Here is a 19,818-nt window from a genome sequence, read left to right as displayed (position 1 = left end):
ATATACTTAATTCTCGGTGTTTCTAAGATTTAAATTATAATGTACTAAATAAATATTAGCTTGACTATTTATCATTCCATCATATATTTATAACCAATAGAAAGAGAGTTTTTAAAGTGTTGGCCAAAAATTTTAATGCTACAGAATAATCATAAGCTTTCAAATTATATAAAAGGCTTTGTATGGTTTCAGTTTGCATAGTCATTTTTAGTCCACTACTATTCAAAATGAGGACTACCTGTACTTGAGAACATTTTTGTCTTGCCCCATATTGAATAACAGTTGATTGGATATAAAATACTGTGTTCTCAAATTTTTTCCTTTAATAAAGCTCTATTCTGTTGTCTTACTGCATCCATGATTACTGCTGAAAATCTATCGATAATCTGATATTTGTTCCTTTGTATCTGATCTATTCCTCTCTGTAAGCTTTTAACACTTTTCTTCACCTTTCATATTTTAAATATTACTAAAATGTGTCTTAATTGTGGATTTTCAACCTCTGCTATTTAACATGCTTTTCATCTTTTTATAATATCAAAATTTTATCTTTTTTTAAAAAATATTTTCTCCTCTACTGTTTTTACCGTTCTTTCTGGAACACCTGCTTGTATCTGCCGTGTCTCACAGATATTCTTTTATATTGTCCTTTCCCACTTCTTTCTGGGAAAATTTCTCAATCTAGTCCTTTTCATTACTATTTTCCCCCCTCAGCTTTATTCTGCTGTTTCACCTACTATTCATACCCAATATTTCTCCTTAATTCTTGTTTTACATTTTCCTATTCTTGTTTCATTTTATTAATATCTCTTTTAGACTTCCTGGTGGCTCAGACAGTAGAACATCCTATCTCCAATGCAGGAGACCTGGGTTCAATCCCTGGGTTGTGAAGATCTCCTGGAGAAGGACATGGCAACCCACTCCAGTATGCTTGCCTGGAAAATCCCATGGACAGAGGAATCTGGTAGGCTATAGTACATAGGGTCGCAAAGAGTCGGACACGACTGAGCGACTTCACTTTCACAATGTTTAGTGTGTATAAGCCATCCAGTCTATGACATTTTGTTATAGCACCCCAAATGGACTAAAACACAAAGATTTTCTTGGATTATCCAGGTAAACCCTAAATGTAATCACAAGGTCCTTTATAAAAGGCAGGAAGAAAAGTTTATGGATGAAAAAGATGATAGGATGATGGAGAAAAGGGAAGAAAAGTTGATGTGGGGCCATGGGCCAAGAAAGTGGGCAGCCTCTATAGTCTGTCTGGAAAATATAAATGGATTGTTCCCTAAAACCTCCAGAAGGAGGCAACTCCACTCATACCTTGATTTTAGTTCATAAGACTTAGTTCAAACTTCTGGGCTTCATAATTTTAAGATGATATGTTTGTTTTGTTTTAAGTAAATGGTAATGTGTTACAATAACAATAAGAAATTGATACACCACTCAAAGCATCGGTTGGAGAATGGAATAAATTTACAGTAGCGTGACATTTATATATGTGTGTGTGTGTAACTGAATATTATACCTCTGAGCCAGCGCTCCGTAAAGCAGAACCTTAGGTGCTGAGATGTCCCCTGTTTATTTTGGGAAGTAAGTTCCCAACAAGAGATGTTATATATGCCCACATTATTGCAAAGTGTTGATGAGGGAGATGGTGCAGATCTGACCTAACTATAGTTTGTTCCATTTCTGACTGATAATCAGAGTGTCCTACAACCAGCTCAGTGGGTAGAATGAGACACACATCATCCTATTCCCTTTAGTTCTCCTTCCTCTCTTTCCATCCTGCCCCCAGACCAAACTGAGCTCTAGTCTCCTTTAGTTGCAAAGTAAAAGCCCCAGCATTTCAATGGATGCAAGCACACATTGGTGGGAAATTGCAGTGATGTGATTGCCAGTTTCAAAGAGCCAAAAGTGTCCTGTTTTACATACATACACGCATGCACACAAACACACAGAATTTACATACATACATGCATGCACACAAACACACAGAGTGAGAGAGGCAGAAGGGAACACATAAAGATATTAGTTGTTTAGTATGACTTAGATTTTGACTTTTAGGAAATTTTTATTTTTACTTGGTTATATTTGTAATTTTTCACAATGAGCAAGAGTTCTTTGTAAAATAAACTTTAAGATAGAAAATATAGCAATCAAATATAACATTTCTAGTTGTTGGCAAGAGCTAACAAAAATGTGAGAGGAAAAGACAAAAATGTGAGAGGATTATAAATTCCAGTCACTGCAGCAGCAGCTTAATACAGTCAGGGTGATGGAAGTTAGTTACGAAAATAAATCAGGCAACCATAATTGTTGTTAAGAGGCATGGACATGAGAGTCCCCAATAAAATGAGTGGCATTGTAACCAAAACGTGTCTGAGTCCTCAGACTGTGATATGCTGCTCATTCCTATTTCTAAATTTTTGACCCAGCACCTTCAGCTTCCCTGAGAGGGCAGAACAGGTCTCCTTATTTAGGTAAGCAACTTTTCAGCTCTGAGAAGATTGATAATTAAGTACAGAGAAAATAAGCAGATAGTGTTAATACCTTAATTCAGGAAAATCCAAGTATGTTTACAGTAAGAAAATTCTGGCAGTTAGTCTTACAATTTTAAATTGAAAGATATAGAAGAATTTGACTCAATGTAGAAACTACATCAAATGTTACAAGATTTTGAGAGGTATTCTATATGGAAAAGTATTCGATGTTCAAAAGTTGTTTAAATGCTCAGGTTTTGCTTATGAAAGTGTCAAGTTTACTGTGAGGAATTCAAAAAGTGTAAAAAAGTCAAATATATTGAAATGTACAAGTGTAATTTGAAAGTAATTTTTAAAACCTGCTTATTTGCATATATAACTTAGATTTATAAATTGAAAAACACTGATAAATTATAGGTTAAAGATAGATTTGAAAGTTTTCAACATTAATAAAACTAGCACTGCATTGTAAATTAAGTATACTTCAAGAAAAAATTCTTCCTTTAAAAAAACAACAAATAAAAATCATCATATATTGATTTCATGTATTAATTTTCAATGCATGTAACTGTAGGTAATTATTTCTAAGTAGAAAAGCCATCCCCTCCAAAATTAAAAAGTAAATGACTCATTATCAATAACTACTTATATGAACAGCAGAGGATAACAATCTCAGGTTTTAAAAATATGATGACATGTATGTCAAGTTTAAACACAAAAATCTGAAAGAGACACGTGCACCCCAATGTTCATCGCAGCACTGTTTATAATAGCCAGGACATGGAAACAGCCTAGATGCCCATCAGCAGATGAATGGATAAGGAAGCTGTGGTACATATACACCATGGAATATTACTCAGCCGTTAAAAAGAATGCATTTGAATCAGTTCTAATGAGATGGACGAAACTGGAGCACATTATACAGAGTGAAGTAAGCCAGAAAGATAAAGAACATTACAGCATACTAACACATATATATGGAATTTAGAAAGATGGTAATGATAACCCTTTACACAAAACAAAAAGAGACACAGAAGTATAGAACAGACTTTTGAACTCTGTGGGAGAAGGTGAGGGTGGGATGTTTCAAAAGAACAGCATGTATATTATCTATGGTGAAACAGATCACCAGCCCAGGTGAGATGCATGAGACGAGTGCTCGGGCCTGGTGCACTGGGAGGACCCAGAGGAGTCGGGTGGAGAGGGAGGTGGGAGAGGGGATTAGGATGGGGAATACGTGTAACTCTATGGCTGATTCGTGTCAATGTATGACAAAACCCACTGAAATGTTGTGAAGTAATTGGCCTCCAACTAATAAAATAAAATTAAAAAAAAATAAATAAACACAATGTAAGAAATATATGCCAATCAAAGCCGTAATTTGACATTCCCCTAAAAATTTGAAAAAATTGCCACTTGTGAACTCTGAAAGTGTTAGTCACTCAGTCGTGTCTGACTCTTTGCAACCCCATGGACTGTAACCCACCAGGGTCCTCTGTACATGGAATTCTCCAGGTAAGAATACTGGAGTGGGTTGCCATTCTGTACTCCAGGGGATCTTCCTGACCCAGCAATCCAACTTGGGTCTCCAGCATTGCAGGAAAATTACTTACCATCTGAACCGTTAGACTGAACCTACAAGAACATCAGACAGTAAAAATAAGCACAATTTAAAATCGGACTTGCAGCAAAAATACCATGTTGTATTTCTTTAAGCAACTATTGCTTACAGATATCAAAAATCAACTACAGTCCCCACCTGATCAAGTCTACCTGAAAGGGCAATATACAAAGGTAGTGTCCAGACCTACTTACTTATAAAGGATTCTTTCATTTGCTTATTCATTCACTCATTTCAGAAACATCCATTATAAGTAACTGGTGTGAGAGAGAGCGCTCCATGCTCACAAGGAACTCATTTTCCAGAGAAATAATCCTACCTGTGCAAGAATTATTGGCAGAGGCCAGGTTATGAGTGACTTAAATGTCATGTAAATGACATTTTGGCCTGGTGGAGTGTTTTAAGCTAGATAAATCCCTAATTTGGTTTATATTTTTTAGAAAACTCACTGGGACAGCTGTTTGGAGGTTTGTTTAGAGGTTCAAGACTAAGGAGACTAAGACTGAATAGGAAACTATTACTAAATTAGTTACATCTATGAGTAACTAGCTATGCTCTGCCGTCCAAAAATCAGGTGAGCATGTTAAGTGGTCTGACTATTCATAGATTCACAGTGTTAGTTCTGGCTAATAAAGTTCAGTTCCGTTCAGTTCAGTTGCTCAGTCATGTCCGACTCTGCGACCACATGGACTGCAACTTGCCAGGCCTCCCTGTCCATCACCAACTCCTGGAGTTTACTCAAACTCATATCCATTGAGTCAGTGATGCCATCCAACCATCTCATCCTCTGTCATCCCCTTCTCCTCGTGCCTTCAGTCTTTGCCAGCATCAGAGTCTTTTCAGATGAGTCAGTTATTCGCATCAGGTGGCCAAAGTATTAGAGTTTCAGCTGCAGCATCAGTCCTTCCTGACTATTCAGGACTGATTTCCTTTAGGATGGACTGGTTGGATCTCCTTGAAGTCCAGGGGCTCTCAAGAGTCTTCTCTAACACCACAGTTCAAAAACATCAATTCTTCACTGCTCAGCTTTCTTTATAGTCCAACTCTCACATCCATACATGACTACTGGAAAAATCATAGCTTTGACTAGACAATAAGTACCAATAAGTTGGCAAAGTAATGTGTCTGCTTTTTAATAAGCTGTCTAGGTTGGTCATAACTTCTGTTCCAAGGAGCAAGCGTCTTTTAATTTCATGGATGCATTCACCATCTGCAGTGATTTTGGAGCCCCCCCCCCCACCACCAAAAAACATAAAGTCTGCCACTGTTTCCACTGTTTCCCCATCTATTTGCATGAAATGATGGGACCAGATGCCATGATCTTACTTTTCTGAATGTTGAGTTTTAAGCCAGCTTCTTCACTCTCCTCTCTCACTTTCATCAAGAGGCTCTTTAGTTCTTCTTCACTTTCTGCCATAAGTTCTGTATCATCTGCATATCTGAGGTGATTGATATTTCTCCCAGAAATCTTGATTCCAGCTTGTGCTTCATCCAGTCCAGCATTTCTCATGATGTACTCTGCATATAAGTTAAATAAGCAGGGTAACAACATACTCCTTTCCCGACTTGGAACAAGTCTTGGCTTGGAGAATTTTGAACATTACTTTACTAGCGTGTAAGATGAGTGCAATTGTGCAGTAGTTTGAGCCTTCTTTGGCATTGCCTTTCTTTGAGATTGGAGTGCAAACTGACCTTTTCCAGTCCTGTGGCCACTGCTGAGTTTTCCAAATTTGCTGGCCTATTGAGTGTAGCACTTTCACAGCATCATCTTTCAGGATTTGAAATAGCTCAGCTGGAATTCCATCACCTCCACTAGCTTTGTTCGTAGTGATGCTTCCTAAGACCCAGTTGACTTCGCATTCCATGATGTCTGGCTCTAGGTGAGTCATGGTTATCTGGGTCATGAAGATCTTTTTTGTATAGTTCTTCTGTGTATTCTTGCCAGCTCTTCTTAAAATCTTCTGCTTCTGTTAGGTCCATACCTTTTCTGTCCTTTATTGATCCCAACTTTGCATGAAATGTTCCCTTGGTATCTCTAATTTTCTTGAAGAGATTTGTGATAAGTCGTGTCCGACTCTTGCAAACCCATGGACTGTAGCCTGCTAGGCTCCTCTGTCCATGGGATTCTCTAGGCAAAAATACTGGAGTGGGTTGCCATTTCCTTCTCCAGAAGAGATCTCTAGAGTTTCCCATTCTGTTCTTTTCCTCTATTTCTTTGCACTCGTCACTGAGGAAGGCTTTCTTATCTCTCCTTGCTATTTTTGGAACTCTGCATTCAAATGAGCATATCTTTCCTTTTCTCCTTTGCCTTTCGCTTCTCTTCTTTTCATAGCTGTTTGTAAGGCCTCCTCAGACAATCATTTTGGCTCTTTGCCTTTCTTTTTCTTGGGGACGGTCTTCAGCACTGCCTCCTGTACAATGTCATGAACCTCCGTCTTCAGGCACTCTGTCTATCAGATCTAATCCTTTGAATCTATTTGTCACTTCCACTGTAAAATCATAAGGGATTTTTTTTTTAGGTCATACCTTTCCCTACTTTCTTCAACTTAAGTCTGAATTTAGCAATAAGGAGTTCATGATCTGAGCCACAGTCAGCTTCCAGTCTTGTTTTTGCTGACTGTATAGAGCTTCTCCATCTTTGGCTGCAAAGAGTATAATCAATCTGATTTTGGTATTGACCATCTGGTGATGTCCATGTGTAGAGTCTTCTCTTGTGTTGTTGCAAGAGGGTGTTTGCTATGACCAGTTTTACTTTAACATAAATAGATTAGAATGTCTACTTTTGGACTTAAGCCAGGAGAGTCCCTGCTTTTTGAGATTTTTCTCTTTTGTGAAATGGGAAGAATATCAAGATTAAGTGATAGGGTTTACCATGACACCATTTCCATGATGAGGGTGATGAGCAACTGGGATGCTTCTGGATGTGGGCAAAGAAGGAAACCAAGTGTGTCCAGGTAAGTTGTAGGTACTTCTTGGGACACAGCCTGAGTTGTGTCTTTGATGAAATGTTTATAGTGTTTTGCCAGAGCAACAGTCTTAATAGCTTGCAGGTTAAAATTTCCTATACTTATGAAAATAAAATGTTTCCATGTCTTATGACAAATGCCACAATAGGACTTCCTTGTACAATGAAACTGCCAATACTACTTCCTCAGAGTACTAAAAAATTTAAATGGTAGGGGTTTCTAACCATGTTGTGGAAGTATGCAAGTCTATCCTTTGACATAGTCCTCTTGTCAGTGCCCAGTGCGTGCGTGCTCAGCCATGTCTGACTCTTTGCCACCCCATGGACTGTAGCCTACCAGGCTCCTGTGTCCATGGGATTTTTCGAGGCATTTTCTCCTCCACGGCATTTTCCCAACCCAGGGATCAAACCCAAGTATTCAGTTGTCTTCTGCACTGGTAGGCAGATTCTTTACTACTAAGCCACCTGAGAAACCCGCCTTGTTGTAAGGGTTGCTTCAATTTCTCCTTGTACCTTCCGTCCCAGTATATTTAATAGGGAGAGATCTTTTAGAAAAATCCAAGGCCAATATCTCCTTTTTCCCTAAAGGCCAGGTTAATCTAATCTTGAGATACTGAAGGTTTTTGATAATTCATCTACACAACATCTAGAATTTAGAATTGTTATTTAGTTGCTCAGTCACATCTGACTCTTTTGAGACCCCATGAAATGTAGCTCTCTAGGCTTCTCTGTACTGCATTTTGGCCTCTTTTGTTGACTGTGATGGCTACTTCATTTCTTCTGAGGGATTCTTGCCCACAGTAGTAGATATAATGGTCATCTGAGTTAAATTCACCCATTCCAGTCCATTTTAGTTCGCTGGTTCCTAAAATGTCACTGTTCACTCTTGCCATCTCCTGTTTCATCACTTCCAATTTGTCTTGATTCATGGACCTAACAGTCCAGGTTCCTATGCAATATTGCTCTTTACAGCATCAGACCTTGCTTCCATCACCAGTCACATTCACAACTGGGTGTTGTTTTTGCTTTGGCTCCATCTCTTCATTCTTTCTGGAGTTATTTCTCCACTGATCTCTAGTAGCATACTGGGCACCTATTGACCTGGGGAGTTCATCTTTCAGTGTCCTCCTATAAAATAGCTTTGAAAAGAAGAGAAGTGAAAAGCAAAGCAGAAAAGGGAAGATATACCCATTTGAATGCAGAGTTCGAAAGAATAGCAAGGATAAATAAGAAAGCCTTCCTCAGTGATCAGTGCAAAGAAATAGAGGAAAACAATAGAATGGGAATCACTAGGGATCTCTTCAAGAAAATTAGAGATACCAAGGCAATATTTCATGCAGAGATGGGCTCAATAAAGGACAGAAATAGTATGGACCTAACAGAAGCAGAAGATATTAAGACGAGCTGGCAAGAATACACAGAACTATACCAAAAAATTCTTCATGACCCAGATAACCATGATGGTGTGATCACCCACCTAGAGCCAGACATCATGGAATGTGAAGTCAAGTGGGTCTTAGGAAGCACCACTACGAACAAAATTAGTTGAGGTGATGGAATTCCAGTTGAGCTATTTTAAATCCTGAAAGATGATGCTGTGAAAGTGCTACACTCAATAGGCCAGCAAATTTGGAAAACTCAGCAGTGGCCACAGGACTGGAAAAAGTCAGTTTGCATTCCAATCTCAAAGAAAGGCAATGCCAAAGAAGGCTCAAACTACTGCACAATTGCACTCATCTTACACGCTAGTAAAATAATGCTCAAAATTCTCCAAGCCAGGCTTCAACAGTATGTGAACCATAAACTTCCAGATATTCAAGCTGGATTTAGAAAAGGCAGAGGAACCAGAGATCAAATTGCCAACCTCTGCTGGATCATCAAAAAAACAAGAGAATTCCAGAAAAAAACATCTTATTTCCACTTTATTAACTATGCCAATGCCTTTGATTATGTGGATCACAGTAAATTGTGGAAAATTCTGAAAGAGATGGAAATACCAGACCACCTGACCTGCCTCTTGAGAAATCTGTATGCAGGTCAAGGAGCAACAGTTAGAACTGGACATGGAAGAAGAGACTGGTTCCAAATCAGGAAAGGAGCATGTCAAGGCTGTATATTGTCACCCTGCTTATTTAACTTATATGCAGAGTACATCATGAGAAATGCTGGACTGGATGAAGCACAAGCTGGAATCAAGATTGCTGGGAGAAATATCAATCACCTCAGATATGCAGATGACACAGAACTTTTGGCAGAAAGTGAAGAACTAAAGAGCCTCTTGATGAAAGTGAAAGAGGAGAGTGAAGAAGTTGGCTTAAAGCTCAACATTGAGAAAACAAAGTTCATGGCATCCAGTCCCATCACTTCATGGGAAATAGATGGGGAAACAGTGGTAACAGTGGCTGACTTTATTGTTGGGGGCTCCAAAATCACTGCAGATGGTGACTGCAGCCATGAAATTAAAAGATGCTTACTCCTTGGAAGGAAAGTTATGACCAACCTAGACAGCATCTTAAAAAGCAGAGACATTACTTTGCCAACAGAGGTCCGTCTAGTCAAGGCTATGGTTTCTCCAGTAGTCATGTATGGATGTGAGAGTTGGACTATAAAGAAAGCTGAGCACCAAAGAATTGATGTTTCTGAGCTGTGGTTTTGGAGAAGACTCTTGAGAGTCCCTTGGACTGCAAGGAGATCCAACCAGTCCATCCTAAAGGAGATCAGTCTTAAATGTTCATTGGAAGGACTGATGTTGAAGCTGAAACTCCAGTACTTCGCCACCTGATGCGAAGAGCTGACTCATTGGAAAAAACCCTGATGCTGGGAAAGCTTGAGGCCAGGAGGAGAAGGGGACGAGAGAGGATGAGATGGTGGATGGCATTACCGACTCAATGGATATGAGTTTGAGTGAAGTCCAGGAGTTGGTGATGGACAGAGAGGCCTGGCGTGATGCAGTTCATGGGGTCACAATGAGTCGGACAGGACTAAGTGACTGAGCTGAACTCAGACGTACTTTTTTTTTTTTTTTTTAATTTTATTTTATTAGTTAGAGGCCAATTACTTCACAACATTTCAGTGGGTTTTGTCATACATTGACACGAATCAGCCATTGAGTTACACGTATTCCCCATCCCGATCCCCCCTCCCACCTCCCTCTCCACCCGACTCTTCTGGGTCCTCCCAGTGCACCAGGCCCGAGCACTCGTCTCATGCATCCCACCTGGGTAGGGATGTTTCAAAAGAACAGCATGTATATTATCTATGGTGAATCAGACGTACTTTTAAGCGATCACATACCAAACATCTTTCTACTAGTAGGCTCAGGTCTCAGGAAACTTTGTTACTGACCGTTTTCAGTCAGGCCCCAACAAGTGTCCTCTGGTCAGTGTTCGAAGGAGACTGAGATCCATTCAGAAGCAAAGGAAAACTTATTTTTTTTTCCTTTAAACTTAAATCTTTGATCAAAGAGTGGAGGGGTCTGAGCTGTGCTCTGTACTGCTTACTCTTCCCCTAACACCCACAGGTTGTGGGTGGGGCTGCTTTATGGGGTTCCCAACAGAGAGAAGGGAGCAGACTCCTCAACTGTCCAGTGAAACCACTCTGCTCAGCTCCAGGACTCAGAGCCGGGCTCAGCGTCTCTGCACATGGCCTGCCACCACCATCTTGAATTGAGGGTTGTGCACAAGGTTGTCTGCTCACAGCCAGAGCTGAGGTGCCATCCCTCACTAGGAACTCTTGTTTTAAGTGCCGGGTATGAGGCCTCTACATGTGGTCCGTGAAACTAAACTAAGCACAAAGGAAAAGGAAAAAAAAAAAAATTAGACTTTATTTAATTACCCAGACTCTATTTTTCCTTCTTGGGAATTGTTAATGACTTTGCTGGTGACATATCCTCCCTCCATCTCAATTCTTGAGGGGCCCTGAGGGGACAAAGTCCTTCATCTGTAACTGCTAGCTGCTAGGTGTGGAACAGCAACCCCCTTTCGTCTCAACTTTTAGAGACAAAGAAAAGCAGACAATTTAAGATACATGGCCCAAATATTAGCAAGAGAATAATGGTCACATGTCAAATGTTCCTAAAAACAAGACCATCTAGATCTTTTGCCTGTTGGCAAAACTGCGCCCTGATGTGCTGCAGGCTCACTGCCTTGGCCCGAGTCTCTCTGGTCACACTTTTGTTGTTTTTTGAAAGAGCAGCTTGAGGTCAGAGAGAGAGATTCACAGTCAAAGGAGTCTGTTGCCCCAGGCTGTTTCTCTGGAGTTTGGGGCTCAGGGACCCTCTTCACTTGAGTGTGATGTCCCCACGGAGTCATCCCTTGCTACCCCAGGGCAGAATGGGGTCACCAAGTGAGGTCCCATTCCCCTTAGGAATGAGCTGATCTTTGGGGCTGCTGGTTTCCCAGGTTTTTTTGATGTACCCGGTCTCCTGGCTGCAGGGGGTGAAGGGCCAGGTTGGTGGGTGTGGGCAGCACCTGGTTACCATATTTCATGAGTTTTCACAATTTCTTCTACCTGGAGGGCATGCTTGAGTTGTTGCATTTCAAGAGGTTTAAGGTGTCCCTTCTCTCAGTCTTGGGTCTGGCATACACCAGTTTTAATGAACTTAACTTTAACTTATCACTTGGGGCTAAATGCAAGGGCAGGGCAGTCAGAAGCAACTTAATCCAATTTTCTTGAGTTTCCTAATAGAGCTTCACTAAAGCCCATTTCAAGGTCTGATTGGATCTCTCTACTTTCCCTGATGATTGGATTGGGGTCTCCAGACTGACTGCATTTTATGCCCACAGCACTTTTTATCCCCTTTGTCACTTGAGACCCAAAGACTGAACCATTATCACTCTGTGAGGATCCTGGGAGCCTAAACCTGGGGATTATTTCTTTGAGTGTTGCCTTAGCCACCTGAGCTGTGGTTTCAGTTCTAGCAGGGAATGCCTCTTTCTGCTTAGAAAATGTATCTACTAGCACCAAAAGATATCTGAAATCGCCCAGTACTCTTCGTATGACAGTGAACTAGATCTGCCAATGTTCTCCAGGATATGTCCCTCTTGTCTGAATGCACCTTTTCTAGAGGTCTCTAGGGTGTCTGGTTTTGAGGATGTTCATTGTGCAGGTGGTGTGTATCTCAACAGTCTAATTGTATTTTTCATGCCAGGAGTTACCATGACCCCAACTAATCATATAGGTCTTCCCTCCCATAGTGCATTTCTTGATGGGTCTCCCTGATGGCTTGACAAGCTGCAGTTAGGGGAAAGGAGTACTGCCCATGTTCATAACTAGCCACCCATAGCCTCCTAAATTTCTATTGAAGCCCCATTTTGGAGTTTTGTCTACTTCTTCCTTTGAATAGACTGGGGAGTAATTGGATGGATCTGGGCTCTTAGATATGAGGAGTAATTGCCAAGTTAGTAGTTCTATGGCCACCTTTTGGCAGTTATATCTGCCTGTTGTTTCCTTTTATTACCTCTGTATATTGGCAGTGAATCACTGACACTTTTTTGGCAGTGAATCACTGACACTTTTTTTTGGAAGCTGCTCTGCTTCCAGGAGTCTCTAGATGTTTATGCCATGTTTCACCTGCTTATTCTCCACATAAGCATAATTCTTTCCTTCCAAATAGACCCATGTGTATGTAGGATGGTATATGCATACCAAGAGTCTGTGTAAACATTTCAAGTCTCTGTCCTGAGCTCTGAGGCTTGGGTAAGGACTATGAGCTCTGTCTTTTGGACAGAAGTCCCCATGGGTAGGCTTCTTCCTTCTGTGACTTAGGTGTGAGAGGTCCCTTCATATCCCGCCAGCCCTTTGCCCTTCCTTATAAAACTGCTCCTATCTGTGAACCATTACTCTTTGTTGTTTGGGAGAGGCTCACTTCCTAGGTTGGAAAGTGAAAGTCACTCAGTCGTATCTGACTCTTTGCAACCCCATGGACTATACAGTCCACAGAATTCTCCAGGCCAAAATACTGGAGTGGGTAGCCTTTCCCTTCTTCAGGGGATCTTCCCAACCCATGGCTTGAACCCAGGTCTCCTACGTTGCAGGCAGATTCTTTACCAGCTGAGCCACCAGGGAAGCCCAAGGATACTGGAGTGGGTAGCCTATTCCTTCTCTAGTGGATCTTCCCGACCCAGAAATCTAACTGGGGTCTCCTGCATTGCAGGCAGATTCTTTACCAGCTGAGCTACTGGAGTGACTGGAATAGGTTGTGTCTATGTTTTCTACACAGTCATGCTCCAGGATGGCATGGAGGCAGGATTTAGCATGTAACAGATTTTTATGTTAGCCACTGGGTTGTCTAAAAGCATAGCTTGAACTTGAGTTTCTGGGAGAGAGCGATTCTGTTTCCAAGCATGTGTAGGTGTGTGCTCAGTCACTCAGTCATGTCAGACTCTTTGAGATCCCATGGATCGTAGCCCACCAGGCTCTTGCGTAGAATTCTCCAGGCAGGAATACTGGAGTGGGTTGCCATTCCCTACTCCAGGGGATCTTCCCAACCCAGGGATCATACCTCTGTCTCTTGGGATTATAGTAGCTGCTCCTGCCTTTAGGTATGGAGGCCATCCCTTAGCATTTTGATGTAATTGTTTACAGAAACAAGTGACCACCCAAATAAAGTTTCCCAGCCTTTGAGCTAATATTCCTAAAGCTAATTCCCTTCTCTTATTAATGTAGAGGTCAAAGGGTTTAGCTAAATCTGAAAGGACCAGGAAAGGGCCTAAAGTAATAGCTTTTTCAGTTCTTGAGAGACTTCTTCGCATTCTGAATTCCATTCAAAAAGATCATCATTCATTCTTTTCAGCTTTTCATATAGTGTTATTCACTCAGTCAGTGGTGTTTGACTCTTTGCAATCTCATGGACTGTCGCCCACCAGGCTTCTCTGTTGATGCAATTTCCCAGGCAAGAATACTGGAGTGGGTTGCCATTCCCTTCTCCAGAGGATCTTCCTGACCTTGGGATTGAACCCGGGTCTCCTGCATTGTAGACAGACTCTTTAATGTCTGAGCCACGAGGGAAGCCTGTTTTCATATAGAGACCTAGCTATTAAGACTATAGTTATGAGAGGGTAATAGGAGGGAAGGCTAGGGGTCTCCAAATGGAGGGAATAGGCTGCAAGTGTTAGACATTTTTTCTCTCTCTCTTAAGTGGCAGGAGGAAACAAACTACAAGTGCCAGGTTTTTTCCCTTCTGTATACAAAATTAAAAGGAAGTGTCTCTTAAAATTCTGTGTTGCCATGATGACACCTGGTTCCACCTGAACTTAACTTTTCTCAAACCTTGAGCTAAACAATTTGTTTTTCTTATGGAAATATTTTTCTTAAGCTATGTTAATGAACTATGTATTTACCCTAGACTCTTTCTTCAAGTTGGTTCCGCTTAAGACTCAGAATGATAAAGACTTAACAAACCAGTATGTTTTACTAATACATTATTCCCCTGATCTATGTTAATGAAACTATATATTTACTTGGAAACCTGCCTTTCTTCAAGATTCATGTCAATGTTTCTTCATGTTTTATGGCCTGGGATGAGTCACCTTGTGCCAGTGTTATCTCAGAATGCATGTTGTGGGTGAGGGGCCTGGTGCCAGTCTCTGAGTTTTGAGACATTTCCTTCCTCTAATTAACAGCTTGCTGATAGGTATATAAACTTACTCCTAAAGACTAGCAAAGGGGCATTCTTTCTTCCCTCTTCTGATGTCTATGTCAGAAGCTTTCTGTATCTCTTTTATACTTTAATAAAACTTTTTTATACAAAAGCTCTGAGCGATCAAGCCTCATCACTGGCCCTGGATTGAATTCCTCTCTTCCAGAGGCCAAGAATCCTGGCGTCTTCCGCAGCTCAGCAACAACCTTTCAGTTAGGGATCTGGATGCAGCAAAACCAGGCCATCCCAGGGAAAAACCCTTAAGCTGTCTTCTGGTTTTAGAAGGAGTCAGGCTGCAAATGGCTTCTTTCTTTCCTTGGGATAGGCTTTTATGACCTTCTGTGAGAATGAAGCCTTGGTAGGTCACCCTAGTTTGTATTATTTGAGCCTTTTGGGGGCGGGCACCTTACATCCATTATTGGGTAGGTGGTTGGGAGTGGTTACAGTATTTTTGTCAGAGGCCTCCTTAGTAGGGATGGCATTGAGAATGTTTTCTACACAGTGGAGGAAGGTAGGGAAGAGACCAAGAAGGTCCTAAGGAGGAGGGTCAGGAACTGGTATTACCTCAGTAGAGGAGAGCCCACGTCCCCTTTGAAGGACTTTGTTCTGATATAAGGGTATTAAAAAATTGGACATAAGGAATTTCATCCTACTTCTTTTGTCTCTGTCATAACAAGTACAACTGTAAAACGGCATTGTAATTTAGCAGCCCATTGACAGGCCAACTTTCCTCATCTCCCCGTCAACATTGGGGCCAGGCTGTGTAACATAGGATGATTAAATATTTTGGGGTCACGGGGTGACACCCAATAAAACTTCCAGTTCTGCAGGATACACCCTAATGGGCTGTCCTTTGGCACGGTGGGTGTTTTGTTCCTTAGATATTCCATTTTGGATTTGTTTCCAACTACTGAGGGAGTAGTTAGAGAGACTTATTGGCAGGCAAATGCCAGAATATTTGACCCAAGATTTATAGTTCAGGAAACTTGGAGCCAGGACCAAAGTGTTAATGGATCCCTCACAAGACCAAAATAGGAGGTGTCCAAATGTCATGGAATCTGATATAACCGAGAGTCCTACTTGAATTTATAATGACCCATGTTTGAGATAGTAAGTCCCTCCTCAGTCAGAATATCCCACAGGGGGTAAGAATGTCTCCAGGCCAGGGCAGCTTAGCCACCTTAGTTCCTGACCACGTTGACCTGTTAGGGAGTGACATAGCTGTCTGGCGGGGTGGGGGCGGTCTTTTTCCTCCTTTCAGCTGAAAAGGAGTTTTTGGACTTCTGAGTGAGCGCTAAAAGCAGGAGGGAGTCCCACAGGGGATGTACCAGATCTCTGGGGCAGCTGGCATTCGGTGCTGATGCCAGGAGAAGAGCCCTGAAAGCTTGAGCCATAAGGAATCACCGAAGGTTCATCTCCCAAGCAGTTGTAGGAGGAGAACTTGGGCAGTGGGTGTTTCCTGATCTTGCCAGCAGTTGAAAGGGTGGCCCAATAGTGGGGCTTCTGGATTTGCAAGCAGCTTATAGGACACCCCAGCCTACCTCAGAAAAACCACTGACCAGGAGAGGTTAAGTCACTAGTCGAGCATACCTACCTTAGGACCCTTTCCCATTCAGGCATCCCTGAGTGTCCTTTCCTAAATTTGGATTGAGCATCCTTTTTCTGTTCTGTCAGGTGGTTGTCATTCTTGGCCTTTTCCTGGTCTCGTCTCTTGGCTCTTGGGCCTGGCCACTTCCCTTTACTAAACCAAAAGTGACTATAGAGAATGCTACTGTTGACCCCAGGAGGTCAGCGAGGAGGGCAGAAAGCCCTGGTGCAGCCAACACTGCCCAGGACAGGGGTCAGGGGGAGAGCACCGCTGGCAAGACTGCAGTGGCCTCCTCTCATCCAGACCCCACCGTCCCTGTGTTACCAAACTTGGGTCTGCCCACCACACCAGTAAAGCCAATCTAGTGACACCGGGTTGTGGTGAAGGAAAATGCAGCATTTATTGTAGATACCATACAAGGAGTCCAGGGCAGCTAATAACTCAAATAAATCTGAACTCTCCAATGGGTTTCAGGAAGCATTTTTAAAGGCAAGGTGACGGAGGGGAGTCACCGGGTATTTGATCAGCTGATGTGCAGTTCTCTGATTGGTTGATGGTGAAATAGCAGGGCAGTGTCTCAGGGGTTAACATTATCAGTCCTCAGGCTTCAGTATGTCTGGGGGCTATTTGCTCATGGTCATCTACTAGCTAACTTCTTCTGTTTGGTGGAAGTTTTAACATCTGTAAAACAACTCAGGAAGTGTGCATCAGATACTGTTATCTAGGTACTTCAGGGATGAACTGAAGACTGCCAAACATAAAATTAGGAACTTACTATAGGATTTTAACAGAATGAGTATGAAACAACTTCAGATAATTGTGTAATCCTCTTTATTACCCTCTCCAGTATTCTTGCCTGGAGAACCCCAGGGACAGAGGAGCCTGGTGGGGTGCCGTCTATGGGGTCGCATAGAGTCAGACACGACTGAAGCGACTTAGCTGCTGTGCTGCTTTATTACCTATATTGGATTAAGTTTAATGATACATAATTTTAAAACTCCAAAATAACAGCAACTTTAAAATTTTTGTTTAACCTTTTTCATATGAAAGAGGTCTGGACTTGGTTCGGGAGACAAGAATAACTTCCCAAGTGGTCTTCTTGTGCCAGATTCAGCTCTCAGCCTATGTGTTCTTATATAGACATCCTGACATTCCTAATGACAGACTATTTGAGAGCAGGATGCACATCTAATTCTCATCGTCTTCTCATCTATACTGTTGGCACCATGTCAGAACAATTCTTCAATAAATATGGGTTTTAAGAACAGAGGATGTATGGATGCTCAGGTGGATGGATGGAACTCCATATATGGGACTCAATATCTAGTTTCAACCATCCTAACAACCAGAAGAAAAAACTTACCTTGGGATGTGGCGGTGGGCCCGATAGTGCCAACAACATGGGTGATAAAAGAATTTACTGAGCCAGAAGTGAGGGTAGAAAGCAAGATATATTGAGTACACTGCAAGGGAGCTGTGGGCAAGACCAAGAGGGGGTCTGCACCTGGGGATAGAAACTGGGCTTCTTTCATGGTCCCCTCTGGTCACCCTTGGATTAATATTCTACCCAAGGGTGCTTAGGGATTCCTGGAACTTCAGCTGCTTGTAACTGCTGGTAATTTTCCTTTGGGGGAAGGTGAGATGGTCTTATCTTGAAATGCCCTCCCCAACCTAAGACTGTTTTATTGTTAAGCTCTACAGAAATCATGTGACCACACATTGGCTTTACTGCTTTCCTTGTAACCGGATGAACAGACCTTGTAGAAAGTTGTTAGCAAACCAGATAACAGATTTTTTTTACACTGGGTGGGTCACAAGATCTCTGTCTCTATTCACCTCTTCTGTTGTTATATGATAATAACCATAGAAAATATCTAGATGAATGATCATGTGTCAATAGCACTGGCATTGGAATTTCATGTGATTTTCACATGTCTTGAAATGGTCTCCTTTTAATTTGTAACCATTTAATATTGTAAAAACCATTCTTACCTTGTGGGCAGCACAAAAAACAGGCAGTGAGTGGTAGTTTGCTAATCCCTGGCCTAGCAAGGCAAAAGGTAAAAATTAGGAGCTGAAAAAGTCAGTAAAACATTGTGGTAGAAGCCCTAAGAAGAAGGTCAGTGTGGAACATAGCTGGCTTTCACTTTTTTAACTCCATATTTTTCCTTTCCAGAGTCATTTCACATTTCTTTGCTGTGCTCCACTTCTTCTGGGATGGCTTTCAACCAGCACGCACATTTTTTCATGTGTCTTCAGAGTTCTCTCTTGCAGGACCATTTGTGTTTAAAAATGTTTCTAGGAGACTGAAAAACATTCAAGCCCCAAAGTAATTGCTTTCTAATGAAGGGCTTTAGTTCATTGGTTCATTGAGAGACAGCATTTCATTAATGCACATAAATCTCTGTGTGCCTCCCAAATGAAATATAATGCTGGATTCTATTCCTTTCACAAAAGCCACATACTTCCGTTTGCGTGACTTGGGGGCAACCCAGAAGGGTTAGAGTAGTGAAGGCAATCTGAGTGGGGTGAAGGGAAGGACAGCCTGCAGTACTGTTTTGGAGATTGAGGGGGCTTGAGACCTCATTGCTCTTTTAAGAAGTGCCTAGATTAATGATCATTTCATTCTTGATACATGAATGAAACAAAAGTTACAAATGATGACAGATCACATCTTCAATACCATTTAAATTAGCATTTATGATATACTCTATGAACACTTGCAGTAAACACTAAGTTGTATTCAGCTCTCACCTAGTTATGTATTCGATCTTTTATTAAGCTTTTGTAGCCTATGGAGTAAATGATTTTCAAGAGGTGAAGCTCAGCAATGACCTCAATGCCTGAAAGCCTTGAGGCTTTCATGGAGAGGTAATTTGATTAGAGCAAACCTTTCTCGGTTTTTGCTGTTGTTGTTAATGAAAAAATATTCTGGCTTTTGGAGTATTGCACTTCGTAAATACCTTCTCAAATTTTCTTTCCTCATTTGCAAATTAATGGTCTCTTAAAGTACAGGAGTAAAGTGAAAGAGTTTTCATACAGCGTCTTTGGCATAACGGGGTACGGTGGGGATTAGGGGTGGAAGCGGTGTCCGCTATTATTTTTATTATTGGCGAAAACAAATCTCCCGCAGAGAACACGTTTAATGGCCAGCTGGGACTGCGAACCGTGCAGATACTTAATCCTTCCAGCATTTCAACCTTCTTTGCGCGGAGCCTGCTTTTCCCTTTCTGCCCATCAGTTGGCGCCTTTTGCCGTCCTTTTTCCCCAGGCTGGCTTTTGGGGGCTGCGGTCGCTCCCCTGCTCGCAGGTCACATGGCCTGCCAGAGCGAGGGGACCGCGCCAGAGCTGCGCCGTGGGAGGTGAGGCTTCCGCGCGCGTCCAAGTCCTGCGGCGCCCGCTCCTCCGAGGTCTCAAGGTCCGGCGATGGCTCCTCCGTGGTCATGAGCCAGATAGCCTAGGAGACTTCGGCAGTGGCCGTCAGCGTGCTCAGAGAACCGAGCAAACCGCTCTCACCCGGTA

The 19,818-nt window shown here is 41.9% G+C and overlaps 1 protein-coding gene across 2 annotated transcripts in view; it reads left to right on the top strand.

The window, feature by feature from the left end:
* Nucleotides 1-19,818, top strand: part of PGAP4 (post-GPI attachment to proteins GalNAc transferase 4) — a 59,160-nt gene that overhangs the window by 18,724 nt on the left and 20,618 nt on the right. The window contains exon 1 of one of the 2 annotated variants that reach the window (XM_065901559.1): nt 18,166-19,815. The gene's annotated coding sequence lies outside the window, so the exon portion shown is untranslated. Of the gene's footprint in view, nt 19,816-19,818 lie in introns of those variants that run through there. The other variant, XM_065901558.1, reaches the window with a different exon arrangement.

The sequence above is a fragment of the Muntiacus reevesi genome, chromosome 10 (genome assembly GCF_963930625.1).
Source record: "Muntiacus reevesi chromosome 10, mMunRee1.1, whole genome shotgun sequence".
Lineage (NCBI taxonomy): Eukaryota > Metazoa > Chordata > Mammalia > Artiodactyla > Cervidae > Muntiacus > Muntiacus reevesi.
Note: the sequence above shows the minus strand (reverse complement) of the source record. Positions and strands in the feature narration are given on the sequence as shown.